This window comes from Berghia stephanieae, chromosome 2 (genome assembly GCF_034508935.2).
Source record: "Berghia stephanieae isolate SIO BIC M18660-M18661 chromosome 2, UCSD_Bste_1.3, whole genome shotgun sequence".
Lineage (NCBI taxonomy): Eukaryota > Metazoa > Mollusca > Gastropoda > Nudibranchia > Aeolidiidae > Berghia > Berghia stephanieae.
The window spans coordinates 99,310,956-99,331,910 of record NC_088361.1 but is presented as its reverse complement, the minus strand read 5'-3'; the positions used below and the strand labels follow the sequence as shown (position 1 = coordinate 99,331,910).

Here is a 20,955-nt window from a genome sequence, read left to right as displayed (position 1 = left end):
TGGCAGAGGTCTCCACAAATCTAACATACCTCTTCCAAAGGAATAGATGGTAGAAAAGTATATAACAAGAAGGAATTATGACAGTTACTTGTCCAGGCCTTAAATATTTGGAATGCTATTCCTCTCTATCGCTGTCATGTAGCTGATGTGCATATGATCTGTCTATTGATTTATTTTCATAGTTCATAGCATGATGTGCTTTATTTTCTTCTTTTTTTTCCAGAGAAATACAAAAAGCCAAGGAGACCCTGTCCATACTGTGGACAGTTGCAAACAAAACTCTCAAGGCATTTGATGAGGAAACACAAAGATGAGACAGAAGTTACAGAGGCCATGAAACAGCCTGTAAAGGAAAGGGATAGAACAATGGATTATCTCAAGAAAAAGGGCATTTTTTATTCAAACACTAGAAACAATTCAATAGTTATGCGTGAGAGAGCACAAGGGTCACATGAAGTTGTTATGTGTGCTGGCTGTAAGGGGTTTTACTCTGGACGAAGGGTTTATGAACACAAAAAGAAATGTAGTACTGAGCATGCTCTGTGTACTGGGGTTGTAAAATTTTATCCCGTGGCTCCCAATGCAAGTAAAGAAATAAAGGAGAATATTCTTGACAAATTTCGGAATGATGAAGTGGGAAATTTGTGTCGATCAGACAAAGCTATAGTATTGTTAGGAACAAAATTGTGGAGTAAAAGTTCAAAGAAGGAGAGAAAAGTTATAATGAGTGATTTACGCATCTTAGGAAATTTGATTTTAAAAACTAGGAAGAGAACGAATCAACCTTCTTTCTCTGGAGAGGACGTGGTGAAGCGTTGTAACTTTAATGAAATATCGCAAACCATTTCTGAAATGACTTTGAAAGAGGATGGGACATTGAAAGCAGGCTTGAAGCTTTCAATTGGATTTATATTGAAAAAGTTAATTAATTTCTTAAAAGGGGAATATATAATGCAAAACAAAATGGAAGAATCCGCAGAGATAGATTTGTTCAAAGCTGTCCTGGATTATAATTGGGATAGTATTTTTTTTACAGCCAGAGTTCAATGTGAAGCAAAGAGAACAAATTTGAGAAAACCCAAAGAGATGCCATTAGAGAATGATATAAAGAAGCTACGGCAATTTATTACTGAAGAGATGGTCCGTATTTGTGAGGATGATTATCAATTATTTGATTCACATATGTTTGTTAGGCTTCGCAATGTCATCGTAGCTAGGCTTACAATGTTTAATGCGAGGAGAGGCGGAGAACCCGCAAGGATGTTGTTAAAAGACTGGAATGATGCAGATTCAGGTGTATGGGTTGATCCCAGCTTGTACAACATGTCACTGATCCTCTGGAAAAAGCGTTACTTGAGAAGTATAAGCTGGCCTATCAGTCTGGAAAGGGAAGCAAGATGTTGGTCCCTGTGTTGATACCCAATGACACAATTCAGCCTTTAAGGAAACTTGCACAGGAGCGTAAAGCTGTTGATATTTCAGACAACCCATTTCTTTTTCCAAATACAGGAATATCCAAAGATCATGTAAGTGGTTACATTGCCATCAAATATGTCACTTCCTTAGTAAAGGATTTAGAGAAACCCCAGTTGTTAATAGCTGATAAATTCAGGCACCGAGCTTCGACATTATTTGCCTTACTTGATGTCCCACAACACGAGAGAGATGTCTTCTATCGACATATGGGACACAGTGAATCAATCAATCAAAACATTTATCAGTGTCCACTTGCAATACGAGAAATAACAGAAGTTGGTCATTTTTTGGGTCAAATTGATAACTCAGCATCGGTCACTGGGGAAGGAAATTGTAACATTGAAACAAATGACTCTGTAGTGAATAGAGACTCAAATGCAAATTTTGGAACATCCATAGTAACAGCTGCAAATCAAGAAGAAATATTTGATGGTGAAGCAGGAGTGCCAAATCAGCTTACGTGTTCTTCAAAACAAACTGAACCCAAGAGGAATTCAAGCAAAAATCGGAGATACATGTCATGGTCAGATGAGGATACAGATAGAGTCAAGTCATATTTTAAAAACTTTGTCGAAGATGTTTCAGCACATGGTTCAAGGGGATCATTACCTAGAAAGTCTGAAATTATTCTGTTCTTAAAACACCACAGGGTATTTTCACAAAAAGGAATCCCTGAAGGTACACTAATTAGTTTGGTGAAGACAAAGATTTTTAATGAAAGAAATAAATATAGAAGGGAAAGAGCGTTTCAATCGGTGTAATGACAATCATGAATTTGATTTGTATTACATTCATTGTATTGTATAGTGTTATTGACATATTTTGGGGGTTTACAAAAACGTTTTATCTTTATATAGTACAATCTGTTCATCATTGCAATATCCTTTTTTATATTATATGAACATTCATTTGCTCAGCTTGAGAGACAAATGCTTTGTAGAACCATAGCTGCCAACCGTTCTGTTAAAAACGGATTTGTTCCGTATTTGACTTCCTGAGTCCGTAAGTGCTTATTTTTAGTTCAAAATCCGTATTTTGTAATTTTTGACTAATTTGTGGTAAAAAAGCCATGTGAGCCTAATGAATTATTATTATTGATCCATTATTATTACTATTACTACTACTACTATTGTTGTTATTATTATTATCATTATTATTGGTGTCCAGTGAGAGCATAATCTCCATTTGTGTAGCTCTTTAATTTGAATTATGCCTCTAACATAAATGATTTTCAACAATTAAAAAAGTTCCATTCGTTTATATGACGCCTGTATTTTACTCAAACCTTTCATAATGTATTGGAGATTTGCATAGGATATGGATGTTAGCCTCGATATACTTTGAATATTCTAAGACAGTATTGATACTTTCACTATTTGTTACAATATTTATTTTAATTAAGAATAAAATTAAATCCACCTTTTTGATTGGAAGGTATTCAATAAGAAAATCAATTGCTTATATTGATTAAAGATGACAATGATTATTTCCCTTTATTAATTTATGAAATATATAAATTTAATCCCTTTAAAAACATCTTCATCTGATTTTAATTTTTTTTTTTCAAGCAAGCTTTTGTAACGGTTTAGGTTCAAGAAAAATAAGTATACTCCATTTTTAGGTGTGTTTATCTTGTCAAAGTAAAGAAGTAGGAATTCTCTAATATTTAGAGGTGCATTTTACTATAACTACTATTATAGTATACTACTTAAAGACCATTATGTTGCATGAAAGAAAACATATATGCAATCGTCTACTTTTTATCTGAACTCACCTAATTTTTACCCCAAAACGCCCTCTCAAGTGATGTACCAGGTTGGTAGTTATGCATTTCTAACCATCTTAAGTTATTTCATTTATTTTACAATCGTGCTTCTTGTGTATTGGTCCTTATCAAAGTTGAGGCAGTTGAATTCTTTCTTTATATTGTCCGTTCTGAATTTTGATCTCATTGTGGAAAGCTCCCATAGCGGGCAGGGAGGTACACACTGTGTCTTCTATCCCCTTATATCTGTTTTCCAACATGCTTTCAGTCTTTGTCTTGGAATGAGATTACTTGTTTTTTTCCTGGCCCTCGCCGGAGTCCTAGCTGGGAGGGAAGCAGTCAAATGCATATTTATTGTTTTGGGAGATGATATTTTTTTCCTTGTAAATCATCTCTCTGTTATGTATTATTACTATATTTGTTATTTTTTAATGTATAATGTAAGCATTTGAGTGTGTTCCTCTTTGTTGGATTTTGTTCTTGTGTCCGGATAAGACTTATAGGTGATCTCAAACTTAGTACATTGGTGATACGCTCTTGGAATCTACATCTGATCCCTATTTGTTCCCAGTTCCCCTATGTCTTACTTTCTCTTGGATGCTTCAACTGTAATTCTAGAACTTTTTACTATCCAATTTTCTTCCTTTTTACTGGCGCTGATATAACCTAAATGTGTTGCAAGCGCCGTAAAACCCTTAAAAACAAAACAACAATCATTGTGGAAAGTGTCATTTTAACGATTCAAATGTGCTGGTACTAAACCCGATAATTGAGCAACATTTGGACTAGCCTCTGTCATCTCAAACTTGTTAGTGTTAGTAATAGTAATTAAAAAGGCTGACTTTTATATGTTGCGATTCGATGAAGGGGGGGGGGGGGGGGGGGGGGCTTCGGCACACATCGCCCCTCATCCCGGGCAAAATGAGCGTTCCTTATTTTATTTTTGAAAAGTTGGCAGCTATGTAGAACTATCTGAAAGAATCAAATATGGCAGAATAAAAAGTCTTTCTACTAACCCTAACTTAATTGGCCAATGTAGCTTTATGTTCAGCATTTTCTAGATACCTAATGTAAAATTTCACTATTCTTTTTATGATAGTTTTAAGAGTTGCAATCTTTAGAGGTGACTGTCAAGAAATGACACCTCTGTGCATTTAATTTCATTCTTTCTTTATCCCCTCATCCTTAATCAGAATAATAATAATTAATAATGAAAAAAAATGCAGCAACGACAGCTTAGAACGGCATAAAGTGCTTAAGAATTATTTTTTTTGCATTAAACTTTATTCAAACGATTTTCAACACTTTTGCTTCACAGTTTATGCTTTTTAACAAATGCAATTAAGCAACTTACCAGCAACAACATATTGGTTTGTTATCATTTGAGGGTTTTATCAGTAAAACTGTTTCTATCCTTTATGTTGCACTGTACACATAGCAAACTTCATGCTTTTATTTGGTGACCAAAGACTTATGTGATACAGTGGATGAATGTTTGTGATGGCTTTTGGAACTGAAATAAACCTGCAATATGATTTGTAGACTTCTATCGTTATGTATCATTTTTCGGTCAAATGTAAATGTAATTTTACACGAGCTTGATGTATCATAAAACCCACAATGAGCTCAACGTGCAGCTGGTAGTAGATTTATATGGACACGAACAACGTTGTTACAATTCAGTAACGTACTCCAATTAACACAAGTGAGACTGTAAATGAGACTTTTACAATGACTCTGCATTGCCACAAATATGGATTCGAACCCTGGCAACTCGGGCGTCAGACGAACTGTCTACCACGAAACCAAAGCAAGCATTGTGCAAGTTAAAGTGAATGAGATGTTGATTGAAGCCGTTCATTGTGTCCATCAGATCTGCTGTCCTATCCATCCAACTCCATTCACTCACTGGGTGGGGTTCCCGACTTCCCATAATGGGCAGGGACGTACTCGTTGCGTCTTCTATCCCCCTATGTCTGTTTTCCAACTTGTTTTCTGTCTTTGTCTCGGGATGGGATGGGATTACTTGGTTTTGTCCAGGACCTGGCTGGGAGGGAAACAGTCAAATGTATAGTTCGAGTTTTGGGAGATTATATTTTTCCCTTGTAAATCATCTGTCTGTTATGCTCTTTATTGTTTTGTTTACATATTATTTATGCTTTGTAAACATTTGAGTGTATCCCTCTTTGTTGGGACCTGTGCTTGTGTCTGAATGAGACGTTTAGGTGATCTCAAACTAAGTACTTTGATAGTGGGCTCTTGGAATCTACTGTTTCCTATTTGAAACAAATCCCCTTTGCCTTACTTTTTCTTGGGTGCTCTAATTGTAGTTCCAGAACTTTTTACTATCCCATTTTCTTCCTTTTTACTGGCGCTGATATGACCTTAATGTGTTGCAAGCGCCGTAAAACCCTTAAAAACAAAACAAAACAAACCAAGTCCATTCAGTGGTATACAACAACAACAAATAAACTCCTCTGCCTGGTCCCTTCTATCTCTGATCTTAACCTGGGTCGTCAGGTTTCTAAAGGGGTCGGGGACTGCAAAAACAATGGCGCACGGAGCAACTGGGAATATTTTTTGCCGTGTTTGAGTCCCAGGTTATTTCCCTGAGCGCCCCTTCTGAGGGATGGACCTTCCCAGGAGTTAGTAAATGCGTTGCTCGGCCACTTCACTCTACGCACACTGGGATAAGCTTCGACACTATGGCCATGAAGCTCTTAATCTTAAGGACTTACTTTATTTTAGACAATTTGGTGGTAGCTCACTTGAAAATGCACTCTTAGGTATACACATATATAAACATATACTGGGCTCCCTAAAAGGGTTTTTTAATGTGGTCTCCCTAAAAACATGTTTTTACCAAATGTCTCCTTAAAGCTACAGAAACACTTAGTAAAACATTAGGGGGACCGAGTAATTTTCTATATACCATTGTGATCATCAAGCATCAGAATTGTGTTCATAAATCATTGTAGGGAATCAAACTATACTCATTTGAACAAAGATTGAACAGTTTAATCAATTTGAACAAGACATATGCTTGGTCCTCCAATTGGTGCATTTCACAGTGGTCACCTTAATAGTGGATTGATACTTATATATATATATATATATATATATATATATATATATATATATATATACACATATACATACAAAATATTAAAAAGAAATAAATAAAAGTAAAGGTGCATCAACTGTTAAAAAAAATAGACTTATCATTAAATTAAAAATTTAATGATAAGACTATTTTTTTAAACCGTTGATGCACCTTTACTTTATTTATTTCTTTTTAATATTTTACAAAATTTTCTTTATTAAATGCGAGTATATTCTTACTGTCTTTGGACAGGACAGATGTATTTTTAAAATACCTTTAACTAGGTCTAGCATATCCCGCTAACCAATCAATCACTACTGAATGGACAAATTAGGGTCAGAAAAATTACCGGTACATAAAAGACTCGAGACAGATTCGTTTTTTGTTTGTATTTTTTTTTTTTGTAAGTCGAGTGCTCTGCTCTGCCTATTGAGGTATCGTTTATTCCCTTCCCTTCTCTTATGATATGAAATACAATAATAAGTATTGAACAAATATACGATAAAAAGCATTAAAGTGCTGAGTGGAAAATGATAGCAATGAGGATGATGGAGAGTAATCCCGATGGCATCCATGACACTAATCGTATCAGCCATAACCACATCACTGTCCCTGATTAACCTCCTGTCAGGAAAGGGGTGAAGAGGCCAAACTGGTCAAGTGGCCATCGAGTATCAGACTAAGTAATGCATCATAGTATTATATTAATAAATAATTATCTTAGTAACACGGCGCCGAAGGGTTTGAACCCAGTTTCTACACATCATAATGGAGGGATCATTGAAACAGAAATTTGCCTTTTTTATTTCAAACGATTAAGCAACTCTTCTGTGATTTGGATCTTCGGCTATTAAAAACAAAAACAAAAAACAAAACAAAACAAAACAAAAATATATATATATACATACATATATATATATATATATATATATATATATATATTATATATATATATATATATATATATATATATATATATATATTCTACTAGTAAAAAGCCCGCAATTTCGCGGGGAAGGAACTATTTTCATATATTATTTCGCATTTTGTAGACGCCATCTGGCCACGCTGCTTTGCACCTTTTGGGATAACACGCCAATCTCTTTTTATCAAATCAATGATGGGTGGGGGATAGGGGGGGGGGGGGGCCGACGGACGGACGGAAGGCGTTATTATTATCATCTTTTAATCAGACAATTTGAATCTGAATCGCTAGATGTTCTTTCACTGCAAGCTAAGGTTTGAATCATCTGGGCCCAAATACATTAGATAGCCCAACAATGAAATAAACAGTATCCGGTACATTCACCGAGTCGAATCTCCAACGTAAATAATCGCCTAGTCAGGAAAAGAGAGCAACATGGAGCTTTATGTCCTTTTCTTTTCTAGCCAAGACACCCGGTCCCGATAATAATAAATAATTTGAAATAATAGCACCCGGAATACCCATTCATTATGGCGCTAATGTATCCTGCTCTCTTTCTTGGCCAGGTGATAGTCACCGACCTATGCGACCGAGTACTCACCAGGTAACGGGTTTGAGAGTTTTTGCCTAAACGATTAAATCATTTAAATTGATCGATATTTATTGAAGGACGAGTTTTCTGGTCAAATTTTTAAATACGTGTTTTTCCAGAGCATGGCAATTAACTGGTTAGATGTCGGTTCCAATCATGTCCACAAAAGCGTTGTTTTGAAGAGCTGTTGGCTTATGCATCATAATTTGTTGTAAACAGAGATCTCGCTGGCTCATAACATATTCTCTATTTGGGAGGCATCAAGGAATGGCGATAACTGGAGGTAGAGGACTATTACTGCCAGTGGGTGTTTACACCAACAAACCTGAAACTGCGCAAATTTAATGCAGTTCATATTAGGTGCGTATGCGGAAATTGTGGTCTGGACTTTTTTTCTATGAAATGTGATTGCATGAGTCGAGTTCAACACCCGCTAATACCACGCGTTTGTGTTTTTACCTTTTATTCTAACACTATCGTGTACAGCTTACGCTGAGAGAATGCAGTAATCTGATTATAACGTCATGATAAATAAGAAAACTAAGGATATCAAACACTCACGAAGAAGATGGATCAGTTCTCATCGCTGGGTCAAATGTCTGAGCCAGTGTTTGGAATTTAATTTTTATAATTATTTTCATTTTGAATCATATTTACTTTTTTTTTTTTTTTTGGTTCATTTGTGGTGGCTTTCCATGGCCAGACAGCAGCTGCGGATTGCTAACTAAGAACAATATACGCACACTACATTTGTTCTCATTTCGATTTTACCTAACCAATCAGAAAGCTGATTTTAAAAACTGCGAATTCTGATTGGTTGTCAAAAACAAAAATAGGTTAAAGCACCTGCGATAGATTGCCAACGGAACCTCTCTTGGGATATCGTTCGAATACGTTCTGATATAGGTTTATCAAATCTACAAGCTGCCACAAGCCGTATGAAATCCCGATGTACCTTGCAATTAGCTTCACTGCCTTCGAGAGAGGAAGCAAATACGGAATGTAAAATAATAAAGTTCCCGAGGGTGGGGACGTCACCAGATAAATCCCTACTGGATAAATCGTCACAACTTTGTAATGTAACAGATAGAAGCTGCTGTTACAAGCTACTACTAAGGCCCGGGTACCACCCATCGCGATATTCTAATTCTGTTCTCTTTTTTTTAAATAGCCAAGCAAAGCTTACCAGTCCGCTGCCCAAGGTTCGTAGGCTCGATCTGCTCAATGCCTTTTTATTATTTCTAAATATCTGGCACCATTTCCTACCACCTTCTTTTGATGAGTGTTAAGAGGCCGCGGCACTGTGAGAATGCTGTATGTAATCTCATCACCGCGTCGTGCAGAGATAAGAAGAGTAAGGGATCAATCGACTTCCGTGTATTCATCCAAGGGCCTTCATCATGAAGACACCGAGAGGAAGTAATACTCTTTCATCTCCGGTTGATATGAAGTAGGATGAATGGCAGTAATGAGGTATATACCCGTATATAATGCCCTCTGCCTCCAAAATGATTTTATAAGAAAAATATACTGACTATATTGATGGGTTAAAATGACCTCAGCTTGTAAAATCAAAAAAATATACCTAAACACAAGAGTTCCAAAAAGTCGGGAGGTCAAGAATTTTAGTTTGGGTGATACTAAAATCTATAAGTATAAGTTTTCTGGCACACTTGCAAAAATACAAAAGGCGTTTAGTCAGAGTAAGGGATGTCGTCTCTTGTAACATCTCTCCTCTCTGTATAGTTAAACCTACTCTCTCTCTCTCTCTCTCTCTCTCTCTATATATATATATATATGTGTGTGTGTGTGTGTGTATCTGTGTGTGTGCGTCTCTGTGTGTGTGTGTGGGGGGGGCGGGATGTTTGTGTCTGAGGAAAAAAAAAAAAAAAAAAAAAAAAGAGAGAGAGAGAGAGAGAGAGAGAGAGAGAGAGAGAGAGAGAGAGAGAGAGAGAGAGAGAGAGAGAGAGAGAGAGATAGAGAGCGAGCGAGAGGTGAACGAACTTTGTCATGAAACTGCAAAAGAATTCCAATTTACTTTGACAAATTCTAGATAGGCGATTCCAAACATACCTAATAATATGCAGCTAGTGAAACAGTTTGTTGAAATCCTTAAACTGAAAGGTTTTTTTGTTGAAACCCTGAAAGGTTCCACGTTACTTCATGTCCGTCTTTATTTATTTGTTCCTTACAAAATCCGTTCCATCTTTACGCCGCTTTTATTTACAAAAGAGAGAATTTCGAATGCTTGAGAAGTTCCAGAACTGTCCAGAGCTGATGCTAGCTGGGCTAAATTCAATAAGCGGAAGTGAAAATTGTATTAAGGGTCTCCAATAGTTGCAACTTCCCTGGTGTCAGGAAACCAAACCCATTTATTATTTCAAGGACCCTGTACTGTCAACATAATAACATTGACGCAATTTGACAAGACCCAGAGTTTTCTTTTTCTTTTTTTTCTTTTTTTTGGTGTCTGGGGGGTCGTTTTGACCAGAAAACTCGTATATACATTGAATATTAACTGATGTAAAAAAAAAAAATCCTTAATTCGATAAAATTATTTAAACCTAAGAACTTGTAAAGTATCTGGCTCGCTGTGTTTTGCAATTCAAACGGCCCTTTTTTTTTTCTTCTTTCTCTTATTTTTAAGCTCAGGAAAGAGAGACATCCAAAATTGGCGGTCATTTTGTAATCGATCATTATTTTAAGAAGTTTTCTGGACAAATATATGTTGGTGCGTGCGCGCACCTGCGCGTGCGTGTGTGTTGATGTGTGTGTATGTGTATTTGTGTGTGTGAGAGAGTACAGTGCGGAATATGTTTTGTTTTTAAGGGTTTTACGGCGCTTGCAACACATTTAGGTTATATCAGCGCCAGTAAAAAGGAAGAAAATGGGATAGTAAAAAGTTCTAGAATTACAATTAAAGCACCCAAGAGAAAGTAAGACAGGGGAATGGGAACAAATAGGGATCAGATGTAGATTCCAAGAGCATACCACCAATGTACTTAGTTTGAGATCACCTATGTCTCATCCGGACACAAGCACAAAATCCAAGAAAGAGGAATACACTCAAATGCTTACATTATACATTAAAAACAACCAATATAATAATACATAACAGAGAGATGATTTACAAGGAAAAAAATATCATCTCCCAAAACAATAACTATGCATTTGACTGTTTCCCTCTCAGCCAGGACTCCGACGAGGGCCCGGAAAAAACCAAGTAATCTCATTCCAAGACAAAGACAGAAAGCTTGTTGGATAAGATATAAGGGGATAGAAGACACAGTATGTACCTCCCTGCCCGCTATGGGAGGTCTGCGGAATAACAGACAAAGAGGCGCATTTGATTCCAAGACAGATCATATTATAGGCACAGTTGTCTGGGGAAAACTCCTTCGTTTGGGCATGAAAAAGGGCGAGCTGAATAGCTGGCGTGGGTTAAATAAAACAAAATCAGTCCGTGCTGCTGCTACTGTGCGGTTATGTGATCCAGTGGTATGCAATTCGCCTTCGGTCCTGGATTCGAGTCCCGCTATGAGCAGTGCATAAAGGCTCTTAACTCACATTCTCTCACCGTACTCAGGTGTAAAGTAAGTACCTAGCCCTTAACATCGTGATCTCTGTACCAAAAAAAGACAAATTGTAATATCCCATAAAGGTGTCATGTCTCGTACTAAATGTTAAATGTTGCTTTTGGCTAATTCTACAGCGCTTCGAGCAAGTTTAGTGGATACTGCGCTACATAAAAGCTCACGTTTTTCAGTACTACTACTACTACTACTACTACTACTACTACTACTACTACTACTACTACTACTACTACTACTACTACTACTACTACTATTACAACAACAACAACAACAACAACTACTACTACTACTACTACTACTACTGCTACTACTACTACTAATACTACAACAACAACAACTACTACTACTACTACTACTACTACTACTACTACTGCTACTACTACTACTAATACTACAACAACAACAACAACTACTACTACTACTACTACTACTACTACTACTACTACTACTACTACTACTACTACTACTACTACTACTACTACTACTACTACATAAGACCAGTAACACATGTTCAGAGTGTTTAAAAAATCCTATTTTTACTTCAAAATTAAGATTTTCTGAAGCCAACCCACAAATCCATTTGAGCAATCTCATCAATTCATTAAAAAGATATTGCGGGTAGTTAAACACTCGCTACAGGAAATCACAGATGTTAGAAATGTTAAAAAATCTCAGTTTCATTTTGATGATTCAGTCTGCTAATAAAAGGCACGTTCAATTCCAGAACCGTATTAGCTTTGCTGATTTCTCAATGTCGCCCATCGCTAACAAGGCACGTTCTATGATGTTTGGCCTCCTGCTACTATTGGCGGGGAGAAGGGAGGGAGGGAATTGATAGTGTTCAACAGTCAAATTATTGTCGGCGTACCCAATAATCCTTTATGTTAAAAGGGGCTTAGTAACAACTTTTAGGTTATCTAATAGGTATAATTACGATCTTTCACCAAAGACGATTACTTTTCACTAGTTATACAATATGTCCCTTTCGTGTAAATTAAGTAAAAAAAAACAAAAAACAGCCAACTCGATAAAATGTTTTTGTGGCCGTTCCGTTCTTCACAATCGCTTTCTTTCTCACGACTTCGCTTTTATTTCTGGTTAACACAATTGCGAGTGATTAAAAACAACAACAACAACAACAACAACAACAACAAAAAACCCAAAAAACAAAGAAAAACAAAACAAAGCAAAACACCAACAACGATAATATAATATACCGTATGTTATACTCTAAACACATGATTAAAAGCAGAAAGATAATTATAATTTTTTGTCAACAGTGTCTATTCCATTGGTGGAAATTATTTTGTATTCTCCCCCCCCCCCCCCCCACCCCCCAAAATTTTTTAGAAAAACAAAATAAAAATGGAGCAAATTAAAAAACAAGAAAACAAATACAAAATGCATCAAATTGTGGATTTCTCTGTCGAATTCCTACGCCACAAATCAGGGTATTGACTGGAGTGTCTGACAGCAATGAGCACTACATTCATCGATTCCCGAGCCAAGAATGACATGTCTCTCAAAATGTGTTGGTTTGCCCCTATCCTATCAATCTAACCGTTCGACAGTTCGGAATCCTGATAGATCCTGACTGAGGTGAAGAATCCAATGTCTTTGAATGTTGTTAGACGTTTTGTTGAGACGGAGGGGAAAAAAGGGGGTGGGGAATAAATGTTTGTTTGTTTTTAAGGGTTTTACCGCGGTTGCAACACAGTTAGGTCACATCAGCGCCAGTAAAAAGGAATAGAATTGGATAGTGAAAAGATTCTAGCTGTCCAATAAAAAGGACTCGACGAAAAATGTAAGACAAAGGGGAGTGGTTCAAATAGGGAACAGATGTAGATTCCAAGAGCACACCATCAACGTACTTAGTTTGAGATCACCTAAATGCCTCACCCATACACCAGCACAAGATCCCACTAAGAAGAACACACTCAAATTCTTAAATTATACAATCAAAATAACAAACATAACAATACATAACAGAGAGATGATTTACAAGGAAAAAAATGTTATCTCCTAAAACAATATGCATTTGACTGTTTCCCTCCTAGCCAAGCACTACGGCCAGGGCCAGGGCAAAACCAAGTAATCTCATTCCAAGACAAAGACAGAAAGAATGTTGGAAAACAGATATAGGGGGGTAGGAGACACAGTAAGTGCCATCCTGCCCACTATGGGAGGCCAGGGACTCTACCGGAATGAATGTGACTTGATACCAAAAGAGCATTTCACGGAATCACCCACAATTTTCATTTTCTTAAAGTCACATGACTGAATATGAAAGACAAATCTAATAAAAATAAAATGAAACATCATCATCATTTTCATCCTCCTTCTCCTCCTCCTCCTCCTCCTCCTCCTCATCATCATCATCATCATCATCATAATCACCATCACCATAGCCATCATCACAACCACTATGATCACTACCGCGCGCAATATAAAATTATAAAAAAGAGAAAAAAAAAACAACAAAAAAATATACAAAACAAAACATAGATAACAAGGAATGTATGTTGATGACAACCTCATAAGAAGTCTATAAAAATAAGATCCAACACATAAAAATAAACAATCCAAACTAAAGTGTGCAAATTTTATATTAAAACGACACAATCCAATCATGTCAATCTATTTATGTGTGTGTTTTGTTCTTTTAACTTCGCCACCAAAGATATTCAAATTCAAAAATGACATAAACCGGATACTGACTAGAAAACATTCGATCTTTAAAACGAAAATACACGCCATTCAATCCATCACGAGTGTTCTCCAGAATCAAATGAACGAGAAACGAAATAAACGATTCGAAATTTTTAAAAATGAAAGAAAATATCAGTTTGGAAATCTTTTGCTCTCGAGACTAGAAGATGTTTAAGTGTCGTAAAATGTTTTTAAAATGTCTCGTTGGAAAGAAAAACAAAATGCCATGAAAACAAAACAGGAATTTCGTGAAGCTGTCAGAATATAATTTCAACTCGACTGGAAACTGACAAAAGCGCTCATGTCTAAAGGCTATTTCACCAAGTAAACAACTCTGGAATTTCAATCTCCCCCCCCCCTCTCTCTCTCTCTCTCTCTCTCTCTCTCTCTCTCTCTCTCTCTCTCTCTCTCCGTGCCTCTTTTTTTTTCTCAACTCTCCCAATATCTTACAACAGCGTGTAGTTGTTATATTTATTCCACCATCGTTTTTTTTTTTAATGAACATTAAGCTTAATCGTCATTATAACGACGACAAGAACGATGTCTTGTTAAGAGATCTGTCAACTTACCAAATCCCCATGACGTTGTTTTCACTAAAACTATAATATATCGAAGACTTCTTTTAAAATTCCATTACTTTAAACGTTTGATTTAAGTAAAATAATATGAACCAAATATGGTTAAACAAAATATCATCTTTATATAAATACGTCCCTTCTAAAAACAAAACAAAACAAACAAAATATTTAAAAAGCAAAACCCAATAAAGCTAAAAACCTAACAAATAAAACAAAGAAAAAATACAAAAGAATAAAAAATAATTTAATTAAATAAAAGCAGTCAACAAATCTTAAAGACAAAAGTGATAACTTCCTTAAAAATAACAAAGGAGACGATGATGAATGACGATGATGGTAGATATTGGTACTTTCAATGATGATGAAAATAATGGTAAAAGTAATAATCATTCAAATAACAGTATCAACAACATTAATAAAATCTTATAACAATGATTCGTGGCAGAAATGTTACGATACTAGCCGGGTATTTTTTAAAAACTCCCAAATAAACGGGAAAAAACAACAAACACAAACACCCCCAGAGAAAACACAGCCAATAAATATGTTTATTGTGGACACGTCAGAACTAAAGACAGAATCGTGGGAATAATAATTAATCTTATAATCTTACATCTTTGGGCTTAACTCGAGCATCTACCACTTATAATATAAATAAATAAATAAAATACCCCCCCCCCACCCCCATCCCACAGCCTCAAAAAAGAGACTCTGGTCAGTAATGTTGCTGCCATAAATTCTAACAGTATCATCCAAGACGGGTGTAGCCAAGCATTGGTCTTCAGAGATGTCGCTTATGGGCACTGACAAATCGCACAGTTTCCCATTTCAACCATTTTCAAATTCACCGTATTCGATTACTTAAGACGACATTCAACTTATCCACACAAAAAAATAAAAAATTAAGAGAAAAAGTGAACCTAGGACTTATTCGAAATCCCTTTTTACACACTCAGGGTCGTCTTGATTCGTCGATGTTTGATGTAAAATAAAATTATGGCCAAAATGTAATTTTTTAAAAAGTGTTTTGAAAGGGAACGCCAGAATCGGTGGATGTCTGAACAGCCATCTCAACGCACTAAACTGACAGTCCGAGTCGATAATAATCCATTTTTACCAGGGCAGAAGCCCTCTTTGAAGCCGATCGGTTCAGAGAGCAATAACCAATGGCGTGGAAAGAGCCGAAATTGCCCCAAACAGCCTCCTCGTTTATATTCACTATTTCGGTGGAAGAGATCCCTTATCACCGCGGGCAAAAGACAAATAAATTTTATTTTTGTGGTTGGTTTATGTAGATAGTATAATGCCGCTATTTATATATCATTTCATGTATGAGTGAGCGTGTTTGTTGTTCGTGTGTGCATGCGCGCGCACGCGCGCGTGTATATATGTGAGTTTTAGTGTATGAAGCAGGGAATGATCAAGAGAAGAGAAGAGAAAGAGAGTGAGTGATAGATAGACATAAATAGATCATAAAAAATAACAAAAAACTTGAGCTTTTATGTAGAGCAATATCCACTAAACGTGTTCAAAGCGCTTTATAAGGGGCCCTAGCCAACAGCAACACTAACGTGTAGAGCGAGACATGGCGCCTATCAGGCGATATTACTTTTTTTTCGGACATACAACGCTGTTAACGAACAGGTACTCATTTTACACTTGAGTACGGTAAGAGAATGTGAGTAAAGAGTCTTTTCCAAGGACTCAACTATGCGCCGAGCGAGGCTCGAACCCAGGACCTTCCAAATCCGAAAGCGAGTATCTTACCATATAGCCGTCCATCCATAGATAGAGAAAGAGAGAGAGAGAGAGAGAGAGAGAGAGAGAGAGAGAGAGAGAGAGAGAGAGAGAAAGAGAGAGAGAGAGAGAGAGAGAGAGGCATTGGTGCGACGACTTACTCTACCTTCGTTATCTCTTTCTCACTTTTTCTTTTTGATTTATTCATTCCACCCAATATATATTTGTCACAAACGATAATAATAATAAACAACAAATCATTATTGAGTATACAAACAAAAATAGTTAGATCACAACAATAAATAAATCGATAAACCAACGTACAAATCAATATATCAATACGTTAACAATTATTGTATTCATCAAAATTGTGGATTAACATGTAACCTATCGTTAAATACAAAAAGAGGCATAATAGAGTGAATGAAGTCGCAGTCGATCAGCTCTTTGTTATTGCTTCGAAACCGCCAGTCAGGTGATACGGTCTCACTAAATTCCGTCAATCAGACACCATAAATGTTTAATGTAAAACCTAGTTTTGCTTGTTGGTACAATTCATCTGGCGGGTAAGACAAGTGAGTATTATACCTAAACGTGAAACACCAATGGATGATGCGCGAAAAGGCATGATATAGATGGAACGAAATTGACGTCACTCAGCTATTTCTTACTGTTTTTAGACAGCCATTTTAATGATCAGTTCTCACTAAATTATATCAATCAGACTATAAACGTTTATGGTTAGGCATAGTTTTGTGTGTTGGTAGGTTACATCCGGCGGGTGAATGTTGTGAGGATTTAGTTAAACGCATAGCATCAATAGGGAGAGAGATGAAAATCGGCATATTTCGACTTCGCAGATTCTCCAACTTCTGACTCGCCTCTCCTTAATACATATTATAGCGATAGGAATGAGTACTAATCAATAATAAATTATCAACCGATGTCGTGAGAAATCAGTGGGGCAAGCACAGTAGGACGGACGACTTCTAAAACTCGCATCGCAAGATCAGAAAACAAACATGTTAATAATGCAATGCCCAACACCCTCCCAGACTACTCAGGTGTGACTAACCCCATGCTGCCGTTTAACTGATCGATAGTACGTGAAATAATTAGTGTTACCATCAGTCAACGGCGTCGGCGGCCACCAATCAAAGTAACTCGTGACGGTAAAAAATACAACAATAAATGCGAGTATCTAAACACTGACTGGTAGGCCATATTATTATATTATGTAACCCGTCGCCTCGGGGTGACATGTGGCTATGCCGAAAGGTTGTTTTCGTAAAAATTCACCACAAAAATAGATACCCCATGCAAAAGCTAATATAGTCGTTTTGTTTTTGTTTTTGTTGTTGTATTTTTGTTTGTTATTTTTTATTTTACGTATATTTTTTTATTGACGTACTTTTTTTTAGAGGGGGGGGGGGGGGGGGGTAGGCTATGAATTAAAGAAGCCTATCCTTAGTTCCTTTCGGAGCAGTTTTCAATATATAAAGTTGTGAAAGAAGTAGGTTAATAAGTGCAAACCGCAACTTTCCTTTTTTTAATAGACGAAAGCAGGTGCACATAAAATAATATTTCGGTTCAAATGATTGTTCGGTATTTGAGTGTCTATCAATCGTTTTTTCCTAGTCAAACTCTAAATGGCGAGAAAAATATTACTATAAGGTATTTACAAGGTCGATTCAGAGATCTGATCTGACAAATGAAATTCTAGCCTCGTAATTAAGACTGTACACGAATCTGATGCAGAAGTAGGTTTAGTTTAACAGTACCAGACACGAATTTATGAAGAACTTTTTCGCTCCGCCTACCTGGGTCTTCTCAACTCTTACGGCAGCAGGAAAAACAGTAGCAGTAACAATTGCAGCAACGATTGCGACATCAAATAGTTAAATTGCGAAAACTGTAATGGTCGGGTGTCGGCACCCGAAAAAAAAAGAAAAGAAAATCCACCCTTCCTTGAGGCTTTCATAAACCGTCCACGAGTTCAATCATCTGGGTATGTAACAGAGACAATCTATTGATTCTTGCGGTGTACTTCTGATGAATTGGACAGTGGTTGGACAATGGGCGAATTCTTATTTCCCACTCCTATAAGGTGAAGCTTTGGACCTATGTAGCTTGACAACTTCCTCAATGCCCTTTATTGCTGGACTAAGACCAGAAAATAAAGTGACCGTTAACGTTAATTTGTAAATTGTGAACAGCAGAGATGATATGTGTATCGCAACATGTCCAGCCTTATCGACAATTTAACAGTAAGATGACAATAATTGTGCGATTCTTTAATTGCCGCTCTATGGTGAAAAAAAAAAACACGTAGGTATTTAAAAATTTGGGTCTAAAACTCTTCCTTCACATATAGATCGATTTAAATGGCCCACATCTTGGCAACTACTCTCAAACTCAGCGGCACGGTCTTCGCTTCGTACCCAAAAGATACCGAGTTCGAATACCCGCTGCGCGGTGTGGCCTTGAGCAAGTCGCCCCGCCCTACCTCAATTTGTGGCACTGCATTGCGGCTGACGCATGGGTCATTCCAGTCTTCCCTTGGAATAGATCCTACAGACAAATTTCCCCTGTGGGATGAATAATTGGGAATTTTATTTATTTATTATTTATTTTATTTAAATCGATCGATATCTGAAGGACGACATTCCTGACCAAATTTTTAAATACGTGTCTTTCCAGAGTCAGGCAGTTGACTGGTTAAATGTAACCCATTCGGAATTGGGGAACAAGATAGAATTGATAAACATCTAAGGATGTCAATATCAAGGTTACATCAAATCTAAAGCTAGCTCGCGAAAGTGTGTGTGTCTGTGTGTGTATCTGTGTTCGCGCGGGTGTGTTCTTTAATTATCGGATGAAAAGGTAAAATTGGATACCGTACAAATGGCATTAAAAGTCCTACAAAAACAGCCAGCTATAAATAAACCATAAGACAGACGATTGATTCCAGATAAGGAATCAAAATGTCAGTGCAGACATCTTGTAACCACCGCCTACCTCATTAAAACTGGCCATAATTTAGGATCCTGAGTCCGTAATTAGGATTATTCAAGTATCGAATACCGAGGTAGGTTTGGTACAATTGTACCATACACTATCCCAGTATTGACAAGCTCTCACGCTCCGCCTCTGCTTTGGCCCTCGTCTCGGAACAGACAAAAGAGGCTAATGACTTCAGCCTGATTGTTAATGGCCTGGGCCCAACGACCATTTGACAATTAAACTGGGGACATCAAAGCGACCTCGAAAGCTGACGGCCGTCTAATTTGAGTGTGTGTGTGTGTGTATATTATATATATATATATATATATATATATATTATATATATATTAAATGTATATATATATATATATATGTATATATATATATGTATGTATATATATATATATATGTATATATATATATGTATATATATATGTATATATATATGTATATATATATATATATATATATATATATATATTATATATATATATATATATATATATATGTGCGTGTGCGTGTGCGCTTTTGCTTCTTGTTTGTGTGTGTGCGTGTGTGTGTGCGTGTGTGTGTGTGTTTCGGGATTTAATATTTGTATATCCATGTGAATGTATATGAAGAAGAAGAAGAAGAATAAGAAGAAGAAGAAGAATAAGACGAAGAAGAAGAAGAAGAAGAAGAAGAAGAAGAAGAAGAAGAAGAAGAAGAAGAAGAAGAAGAAGAAGAAGAAGAAGAAGAAGAAGAAGAAGAAGAAGAAGAGTGTGAGAGATGGGAAAAGAGAGAGAGAGAGAGAGAGAGAGAGAGAGAGAGAGAGAGAGAGAGAGGGAGAGAGAGAGAGGAAGAGAGGGAGAGAGAGAGAGAGAGAGAGAGAGAGGGGGGGGGGGGGGGGGGAAAGTATGTATAGATGAAAAGAGGGCGTTTGAAGACATCTGCTAGCTGTCCATCGTTCAAAGCAATCCCCAAAATTGCTCACACGCCACAACTAGGACTCTCTAAGCTCGGACCGCTCACGATTCACCTCACGCGCGACGAGCCACGGGCCACGGACGGCTTTGCCCTGTCATTTGGGCACGTATCAAGCAGCGAAGAAAGGACGGCCAGAGATGTAATTATTGTTTGCTGCGGCTGTAATGATTTGACAATCGCGAATCCCTGTGTGATTTCTTTCGTAGAGGGCTGCAAATACAATAACTATATTATTATTAGTATTATTATGATATACGTAGTATACTGGTGCTTGTTCATTTTCTTCATTCGTCGTATCATTTGAACTGGATAGTAAACGATGGAGTTGACGTGTGAGTGAAATTATGTCATTTTCATCAGGGGAATAATCGGTAAATTATTTAAAGGTAAATACTATTATCTACTTGTCTAGTTGAAACTTGTGAAAATTAAAATATAGAACAAAAACAAAAACAGAAACTAACACTGGTAAAAAGAAACAAACAAAAAACAACAATATAACACAATA

The 20,955-nt window shown here is 36.7% G+C and overlaps 2 protein-coding genes across 4 annotated transcripts in view; one reads left to right on the top strand and one right to left on the bottom strand.

Annotated features, from left to right (window-relative positions):
* LOC144966013 (centrosomal protein of 78 kDa-like) overlaps positions 1-20,955 on the bottom strand; it is a 142,682-nt gene that overhangs the window by 57,978 nt on the left and 63,749 nt on the right. The gene's annotated exons all lie outside the window — the stretch shown is intronic.
* Positions 20,512-20,955, top strand: part of LOC144966012 (uncharacterized) — a 47,065-nt gene continuing 46,621 nt past the window's right edge. For 2 of the 3 annotated variants that reach the window (XM_078901988.1, XM_078901989.1), the window contains exon 1: positions 20,512-20,833. The gene's annotated coding sequence lies outside the window, so the exon portion shown is untranslated. The remainder of the gene's footprint in view (positions 20,834-20,955) is intronic. The other variant, XM_078901990.1, reaches the window with a different exon arrangement.